Here is a 10407-nt window from a genome sequence, read left to right as displayed (position 1 = left end):
GGGTTTTCTAATGATCAATTAGCCTTTTAAAATGATAAACTTGGATTAGCAAACACAGCGTGCCATTGGAACACAGGACTGATGGTTGCTGTTAATGGGCATCTGTACGCCTATGTAGATATTCCATTAAACATAATCCGTTTCCAGCTACAATAGCCATTTCCAACATTAACAATGTCTACACTGTATTTCTGATCAATTTGATGTTATTTTAATAGACAAAAATAATGCTTTTCTTTCGAAAATAAGGACATTTCGAAGTGACCCCAACCTTTTGAATGGTAGTGTACTATTCAGTATTCTATATCCTATTCATTATTCTATATCCTATTCAGTATTCTATATAATATTCAGTATTCTATATCCTATTCAGTATTCTATATAATATTCAGTATTCTATATCCTATTCAGTATTCTATATACTATTCAGTATTCTATACCCTATTCAGTATTCTATATCCTATTCAATATTCTATATAATATTCAGTATTCTATATCCAATTCAGTATTCCTTATACTATTCAGTATTCTATACCCTATTCATTATTTTATATCCTATTCAATATTCTATATAATATTCAGTATTCTATATCCTATTCAGTATTCTATATACTATTCAGTATTCTATACCCTATTCATTATTCTATATCCTATTCAGTATTCTATATCCTATTCATTATTCTATATCCTATTCAATATTCTATATACTATTCAGTATTCTATATAATATTCAGTATTCTATATCCTATTCAGTATTCTATATCCTATTCAGTATTCTATATCATATTCAGTATTCTATATCCTATTCATTATTCTATACCCTATTCAGTATTCTATATCCTATTCAGTATTCTATATACTATTCAGTATTCTATATACTATTCAGTATTCTATACCCTATTCAGTATTCTATATACTATTCAGTATTCTATATACTATTCAGTATTCTATACCCTATTCAGTATTCTATATCCTATTCAGTATTCTATATCCTATTCAGTATTATATATACTATTCAGTATTCTATACCCTAATCAGTATTCTATATCCTATTCAATAATCTATATACTATTAAGTATTCAATAATATATTCAGTATTCTATATCCTATTCATTATTCTATATCCTATTCAATATTCTATATCCTATTCATAATTCTATATACTATTCAGTATTCTATACCCTATTCATTATTCTATATCATATTCAATATTCTATATAATATTCAGTATTCTATATCCTATTCAGTATTCTATATACTATTCAGTATTCTATATCCTATTCAGTATTCTATATACTATTCAGTATTCTATATAATATTCAGTATTCTATATCCTATTCAGTATTCTATATACTATTCAGTATTCTATATACTATTCAGTATTCTATATACTATTCAGTATTCTATACCCTATTCATTATTCTATATCCTATTCAGTAATCTAGATACTATTCAGTATTCTATACCCTATTCAGTATTATATATACTATTCAGTATTCTATACCCTATTCATTAATCTATATCCTATTCAGTATTCTATATCCTATTCAGTATTCTATATAATATTCAGTATTCTATATCCTATTCAGTATTCTATATCCTATTCAGTATTCTATATGCTATTCAGTATTCTATATACTATTCAGTATTCTATATCCTATTCAGTATTCTATATAATATTCAGTATTCTATATCCTATTCAGTATTCTATATAATATTCAGTATTCTATATAATATTCAGTATTCTATATCCTATTCAGTATTCTATATCCTATTCAGTATTCTATATCCTATTCAGTATTCTATATCCTATTCAGTGTTCTATATACTATTCAGTATTCTATATACTATTCAGTATTCTATATACTATTCAGTATTCTATATCCTATTCAGTATTCTATATGCTATTCAGTATTCTATTTCCTATTCAGTATTCTATATACTATTCAGTATTCTATATACTATTCAGTATTCTATATAATATTAGGTATTCTATATCCTATTCAGTATTCTATATCCTATTCAGTATTCTATATAATATTCAGTATTCTATATCCTATTCAGTATTCTATATCCTATTCAGTATTCTATATCCTATTCAGTATTCTATATCCTATTCAGTATTCTATATACTATTCAGTATTCTATATCCTATTCAGTATTCTATATAATATTCAGTATTCTATATAATATTTAGTATTCTATATCCTATTCAGTATTCTATATGCTATTCAGTATTCTATATCCTATTCAGTATTCTATATACTATTCAGTATTCTATATACTATTCAGTATTCTATATAATATTCAGTATTCTATATCCTATTCAGTATTCTATATCCTATTCAGTATTCTATACCCTATTCATTATTCTATATCCTATTCAGTATTCTATATCCTATTCAGTATTCTATATACTATTCAGTATTCTATACCCTATTCAGTATTCTATATAACATTCAGTATTCTATATCCTATTCAGTATTCTATATCCTATTCAGTATTCTATACCCTATTCAGTATTCTATATCCTATTCAGTATTCTATATAATATTCAGTATTCTATATCCTATTCAGTATTCTATATAATATTCAGTATTCTACTGTATGTACTATTCAGTTTTCTACATGTTCAGATACTGTGTATCATAGACATTAGGGGACAGGTGGAAATATTACCAAATTAAAAAACAAAAACACAAATTACTTTTTATCGTCAAGTGCACACAAGGTCCAACCAAAACTTGACATCCGCTTTCAACCCAACCCTCTGAATTGGAGAGATGGGGGGGCTGCCATATCGCTGTTATTGTGGAGGTTTAACTGCCTTTCTTAAGGGCAGAACGATAGCTTTTCCACCTTGTCGGCTCGGCGATTCGAACTAACAACTTTTCGGTTACTGGCCCAGCGCTCAAACCGCTAGGCTACCTGCCACCCTCTTAAATTCCACCTTTAATTCTATACAGGTCTCTCAATAGTGTCATACTCTTGTTACATACGGTCCTATCTTACTGGAATAGTATTCCCATTACATACGGTCCTATCTTACTGGAATAGTGTTCCCATTACATACGGTCCTATCTTACTGGAATAGTGTTCCCATTACATACGGTCCTATCTTACTGGAATAGTGTTCCCATTACATTCGGTCCTATCTTACTGGAATAGTGTTCCCATTACATACGGTCCTATCTTACTGGAATAGTGTTCCCATTACATACGGTCCTATCTTACTGGAATAGTGTTCCCATTACATACGGTCCTATCTTACTGGAATAGTGTTCCCATTACATACGGTCCTATCTTACTGGAATAGTGTTCCCATTACATACGGTCCTATCTTACTGGAATAGTGTTCCCATTACATACGGTCCTATCTTACTGGAATAGTGTTCCCATTACATTCGGTCCTATCTTACTGGAATAGTGTTCCCATTACATACGGTCCTATCTTACTGGAATAGTGTTCCCATTACATACGGTCCTATCTTACTGGAATAGTGTTCCCATTACATACGGTCCTATCTTACTGGAATAGTGTTCCCATTACATACGGTCCTATCTTACTGGAATAGTGTTCCCATTACATACGGTCCTATCTTACTGGAATAGTGTTCCCATTACATACGGTCCTATCTTACTGGAATAGTGTTCCCATTACATACGGTCCTATCTTACTGGAATAGTGTTCCCATTACATACGGTCCTATCTTACTGGAATAGTGTTCCCATTACATACGGTCCTATCTTACTGGAATAGTGTTCCCATTACATACGGTCCTATCTTACTGGAATAGTGTTCCCATTACATACAGTCCTATCTTACTGGAATAGTGTATGATCTCACCCTCCCATTCCGTCTCCCATCTCTTCACTGTGATATTCCTAAGGATGTGCTATATTTACAGGGATAAATCAGTGTCATATGAGTTTGAAAGGCATCGTCACGTGACGTGGGTGACGCCACAGCTCTGAGAACATGGAGAAGGAACAACCTTGTGCGTGGAATTTTCTTACATTTTAGTCATTTAGCAGACGCTCTTATCCAGAGCGACTTACAGTTAGTGAGTGCATACATTATTTTTTTATTTTTCATACTGGCCCCCCGTGGGAATCGAACCCACAACCTTGGCGTTGCAAACGCCATGCTCTACCAACTGAGCTACATCCCTATTCAGTGTTCTCTATCACATTCAGTATTCTATATCCTAGTTGGTATATGGAATCAGATGACAGTAAGCCGAGAGGGACAGGCAAAGCAATATACTAGAACATCTTTGTTGTCGTAAGCTACATGTAAAACTGTTCCGGACCCCAATTTAACCTCGGATGACATATTTATGGTCACCATTAAAGCAACATCAGTATGACAACCGTATATTGAGATTAATAGACACAGGTGGATTGGAAATACGTTTACCATCTGTTTTTCCCACTGCTTAAGCCATTTGCTTGGTAACTGAAGCTAGATAGAACATGCTAGAGCAAGGAGTGGAAGGCCTCATGGCGTCATGGAGGTCTCTAACCTGAAGAAAATATGCTGAGCTGGGGCGTCATGCGCCAAACATGTTTGAGAGAGGACAGATGGAAAAATTCCAATATCTTTGCATTTATTCTGTGCATACTGCATCTTGTATATTTCTTTAAAATGGGTGAAATTGAAGGGGCACGTGCCCTTGAATCTTTGACAGGTTTGAACATCTTATAAACTTTAGGCCTACTGTTATCCAATACTTAGTCTCAGTTCCTTAATATCATATTAGATTTTGACATTTGTCATCATGCCCAGCTAAGAATGGTCAAATATAGAACTGCTGTTAATAGTGCAGCCAGAGACTGAAATAAAAATGTCTGAGAAGACTCATCCTTACATGTGTAGACAGACAGATGTGTTGACGTGACTGACAGAAAGACAGATGTGATTGACAGAAAGACAGATGTGTTGACATGACTGACAGACAGACAGATGTGTTGACGTGACTGACAGACAGACAGATGTGTTGACGTGACTGACAGACAGACAGATGTGTTGACGTGACTGACAGACAGACAGATGTGTTGACGTGACTGACAGAAAGACAGATGTGTTGACGTGACTGACAGACAGACAGATGTGTTGACGTGACTGACAGACAGACAGATGTGTTGACGTGACTGACAGACAGACAGATGTGTTGACGTGACTGACAGACAGACAGATGTGTTGACGTGACTGACAGACAGATGTGTTGACGTGACTGACAGACAGACAGATGTGTTGACGTGATTGACAGAAAGACAGATGTGTTGACGTGACTGACAGACAGACAGATGTGTTGACGTGACTGACAGAAAGACAGATGTGTTGACGTGACTGACAGACAGACAGATATGTTGACGTGACTGACAGACAGACAGATGTGTAGACGTGACTGAAAAACAGACAGATGTGTAGACGTGACTGACAGAAAGACAGATGTGTTGACGTGACTGACAGACAGACAGATGTGTTGACGTGACTGACAGACAGACAGATGTGTAGACGTGACTGACAGACAGACAGATGTGTTGACGTGACTGACAGAAAGACAGATGTGTAGACGTGACTGACAGACAGACAGATGTGTTGACGTGACTGACAGACAGACAGATGTGTTGACGTGACTGACAGAAAGACAGATGTGTAGACGTGACTGACAGACAGACAGATGTGTTGACGTGACTGACAGACAGACAGATGTGTTGACGTGACTGACAGACAGACAGATGTGTTGACGTGACTGACAGACAGACAGATGTGTTGACGTGACTGACAGACAGACAGATGTGTTGACGTGACTGACAGACAGACAGATGTGTTGACGTGACTGACAGACAGACAGATGTGTTGACGTGACTGACAGACAGACAGATGTGTTGACGTGACTGACAGACAGATGTGTTGACGTGATTGACAGAAAGACAGATATGTTGACGTGACTGACAGACAGACAGATGTGTTGACGTGACTGACAGACAGACAGATGTGTAGACGTGACTGACAGACAGACAGATGTGTAGACGTGACTGACAGACAGATGTGTTGACATAATTGACAGACAGACAGATGTGTTGACGTGACTGAAAAACAGACAGATATGTTGACGTGACTGACAGACAGACAGATGTGTTGACGTGACTGACAGACAGACAGATGTGTAGACGTGACTGACAGACAGATGTGTTGACATAATTGACAGACAGACAGATGTGTTGACGTGATTGACAGACAGACAGATGTGTTGACGTGACTGACAGACAGACAGATGTGTTGACGTGACTGACAGACAGACAGATGTGTTGACGTGACTGACAGACAGACAGATGTGTTGACATGATTGACAACAATACAGATGTGTTAACGTGATTGACAGACAGACAGATGTGTTGACGTGACTGACAGACAGATGTGTTGACATAATTGACAGACAGACAGATGTGTTGATGTGACTGACAGACAGACTGAGGTGTTGACGTGACTGACAGACAGACAGACAGATGTGTTGACGAGACTGACATACAGACAGATGTGTTGACGTGACTGACAGACAGACAGATGTGTTGACGTGACTGACAGACAGACATATGTGTAGACGTGACTGACAGATAGATAGATGTCTGGGATTATTTAAATGGAGGAAAAAGGAAGGAAGGAGTGAATTATGGAAGAGTGACATAAATAAAGAGGTCCGTCTGTCTGTTGTGACTTCTGATGGTGTGATGATACGGTAGTCAGAGAGTGAGTCAGAGAAGTGTCTCGACTTGAGCTATGTGTTATATGGGGTACCCCCCAGAGACATACACAAATACAGCTGAATTAATGCAGAAGTACAATACCATCTCATCATGACTCATGGGTTTATTGAGTGTGCTGGGCAGTAGGCACATAACTTGAACATAAACGTGGAACTATTACATTTATGAGCAATAACTTTAGTTTTAATAGCATTTGTGAATGAATGCTTGATAAATTCAATTAAAACACACTAAATAATAACGGTACATTTCCCGAAGTTAAACACCATTTTGCTTACATTTTATCTTCTCCAACCTACACAGAATGAAAAGCTTATGAATTTGGCTTTACGCCTTGCTATAGAATCACAGGTTCAGATCCCCATCCATCATCCATCTTTTGGGCAGATGCTGGCGAGAGCAGCCAACCTCATGTATAGAGATATTTTCAACCCGAGTGTACGTCCCGAATGCCACCCTATTCCCTATATAGTGCACTACTTTTGACCAGGGCTTTGGTCAAAAAGTAGTGCACTATTTAGTGGATAGGTTGGCATTTGGGACGCAACCTGAGGAATGATACCAAATGCAATCTCACACCCCCAGCCTTGATCGTAGCGCAGAAAGACGTCAAGCCCAGATGCTTTTAAAGTGGGCAAAGGAAACGCAATCTTTAAACAGTCATTTTTCCATCTTTGTCAATTTTTCAGGCGAACGTTCTGATTCCTCAGCTGGTTTTTCTAATTGAATGAAAATGGTTCTATTCATTTTTCTGGCCTTTGCAACAGATGAGAGAATCTCTCTACACTGTAATATAACCAATGAAAGTCTGATAAATTAACACAGGTTCATATTACTTTGATTCGTCTCTATTTAGATTCAACAAATGTATATTAACTGGTAGCATATCATGCCCAGAGAGAGTGGTATATTTTCACAGAAATGTCATTATGAAAGCGTATTGTTTTTGGCGGCATGGTGTTATACTGTGGGCCTTCTCTCCAGTGAGACCCCACAGTGCTAACTCGGCACACAGACCATGTGTGTTCCTCTACTGATTGATATCTCTGGCTGGACTGGCTCCCTCTTCACCTTCACATTGAGCAGGGGCAGGCAGGCAGGCAGGCAGGCAGGCAGGCAGGCAGGCAGGCAGGCAGGCAGGCAGGCAGGCAGGCAGGCAGGCAGGGAGGGAGGGAGGGAGGGAGGGAGGGAGGGAGGGAGGGAGGGAGGGAGGGAGGGAGAAAACACAGAGCTGGTTGCGTCCAAAATGGCAACCTATCCCCTATAGAATGCATTAATTTTGATCACAGCCCAGGGCACTATGTAGGGATTAGGGTTCCATTTGGGATGCAGCTAGGGAGTAGACTAGAGCCAGCCAGATAGGGAGTAGACTAGAGCCAGCCAGATAGGGAGTAGACTAGAGCCAGCCAGATAGGGAGTAGACTAGAGCCAGCCAGATAGGGAGTAGACTAGAGCCAGCCATATAGGGAGTAGACTAGAGCCAGCCAGATAGGGAGTAGACTAGAGCCAGCCAGATAGGGAGTAGACTAGAGCCAGCCAGATAGGGAGTAGACTAGAGCCAGCCAGATAGGGAGTAGACTAGAGCCAGCCAGATAGGGAGTAGACTAGAGCCAGCCAGATAGGGGAGTAAACTAGAGCCAGCCAGATAGGGAGTAGACTAGAGCCAGCCAGATAGGGAGTAGACTAGAGCCAGCCAGATAGGGAGTAGACTAGAGCCAGCCAGATAGGGAGTAGACTAGAGCCAGCCAGATAGGGAGTAGACTAGAGCCAGTCAGATAGGGAGTAGACTAGAGCCAGCCATATAGGGAGTAGACTAGAGCCAGCCATATAGGGAGTAGACTAGAGCCAGCCAGATAGGGAGTAGACTAGAGCCAGCCAGATAGGGAGTAGACTAGAGCCAGCCAGATAGGGAGTAGACTAGAGCCAGCCAGATAGGGAGTAGACTAGAGCCAGCCAGATAGGGAGTGAGTAGACCTGTGCTTTCACTCTCTCTCTCTCGCTCTCTCTCAAATTCAAATTCAGATTGTTTTATTGGCATGAAATACAATTTGAAGATATTGCCAAAGCAGTATAGTGGTACAGCATTTCAGTAAATACAGTACAATGCAATGAGGATAATGGAATCCCGTTCATTTCAGTAGTAATAACAATAGTACATATTATCATGTAGACAGGTACAACACTACTGCTGTTGTTTTGTGGAATCTTCGGTCAATATATTTAATTAAATGTATCGACCACCACCTCTTCCTCAACCTCTGTCTTCTCTCTCTCTCTCTCTCTCTCTCTCTCTCTCTCAGGAACTGGACATAAATCACGGATGGTGAAACCAAATTAGAATCTATAAAAATAAACAGAGGAGGGGACATTTGTGGTGGAGGTTCAGATAGAAGTATAGCTGCTTGTTCCGATTGGTCCACAGCTGAGGGCATCATGATCGTGTAGGACTGTCTTTGACTTCAAGCACCTGACTAATATCTAATATCTAAATCAAGTCCCAGACAGAGACGGTTTGTGTAGGATTCCTGTCTTATATACAAAGTACACCGCTCTTCATAGAGGTGATTAAGGATAAATACTTCAGTAACCGATGCCAACAAACATATTTTATATTTTTTTAGTTCATCTGTTGATTTTGTATACATCACATTGCATTTACATTGTAGGTGTTTAGCATCCACTTAAGGTATTATATCATTGATCAGAGTTGGTATTTTGGGTAATTCTCCTGTAAGTCGCTCTGGATAAGAGCGTCTGCTAAATGACTAAAATGTAAAATGTAAATGTAGCCTAATGTCACAATCAGAAATATATTATCCCACTATGGGGCGCTAACACTGCAAGGAATGTTAGTGAGTGGCTCTCCAAATAAACAACCAGTGGTCACAACCAACCAAGCATCACAACACACACACGTACAGGTGTGGAATAACTTATTGATTATTTAATTGATTGATTGATTTGCTTATTAAATTGCCTTGCACCCTTCCCTTGCAGATGCCCAGCCTTTAGGGCAGGGTTCTTCAATTCCGGTCCTGGAGGGCCGAAACACCTCTTGTTTTTCATCCTCTCCTTCTAATCAGGGGCTAATTCAGACCTGGGACACCAGGTGAGTGATATTAACTACCAGGTAGAAATAAAAAACAGAAGTGTTTCGGCCCTCCAGGACCGGAATTGAAGAACCCTGCCTTAGGGTCTTAGATGAGAATAGATGACACTATATCAGGTCTATAATATAATAATATGCCATTTTCTTTGCTAATGCATATATATATATATATATATATATATATATATATATATATATATATATATGTCAAATGTATAAATAAGTAATACATTTATGTTTATAGACACAATTTGGCGTAATAAAAACACGAAAACAAAAATGCGCTTTCGGTCTTAATGTAAGGTTCATGTTAGGCATAAGGTTAGCAGTGTGGTTAAGGTTAGGGTTAAGGTTAAAGTTATGTTTAAAATCACATATTAATTAGAAGAGAAATTGTAGAAATGTGCGGGGTTTAGGACGTTGTGGCTGTGGTAACTAATGACCACCAGCTGAAAGTTTCTTCACATCAGAACGTTGTGTGTTTTTTGGTTGCTATGGGTGGAGCTAACAATGTGTGTTTTTTG

This window comes from Coregonus clupeaformis, unplaced genomic scaffold, assembly GCF_020615455.1.
Source record: "Coregonus clupeaformis isolate EN_2021a unplaced genomic scaffold, ASM2061545v1 scaf0069, whole genome shotgun sequence".
Taxonomy (NCBI): domain Eukaryota; kingdom Metazoa; phylum Chordata; class Actinopteri; order Salmoniformes; family Salmonidae; genus Coregonus; species Coregonus clupeaformis.
Note: the sequence above shows the minus strand (reverse complement) of the source record.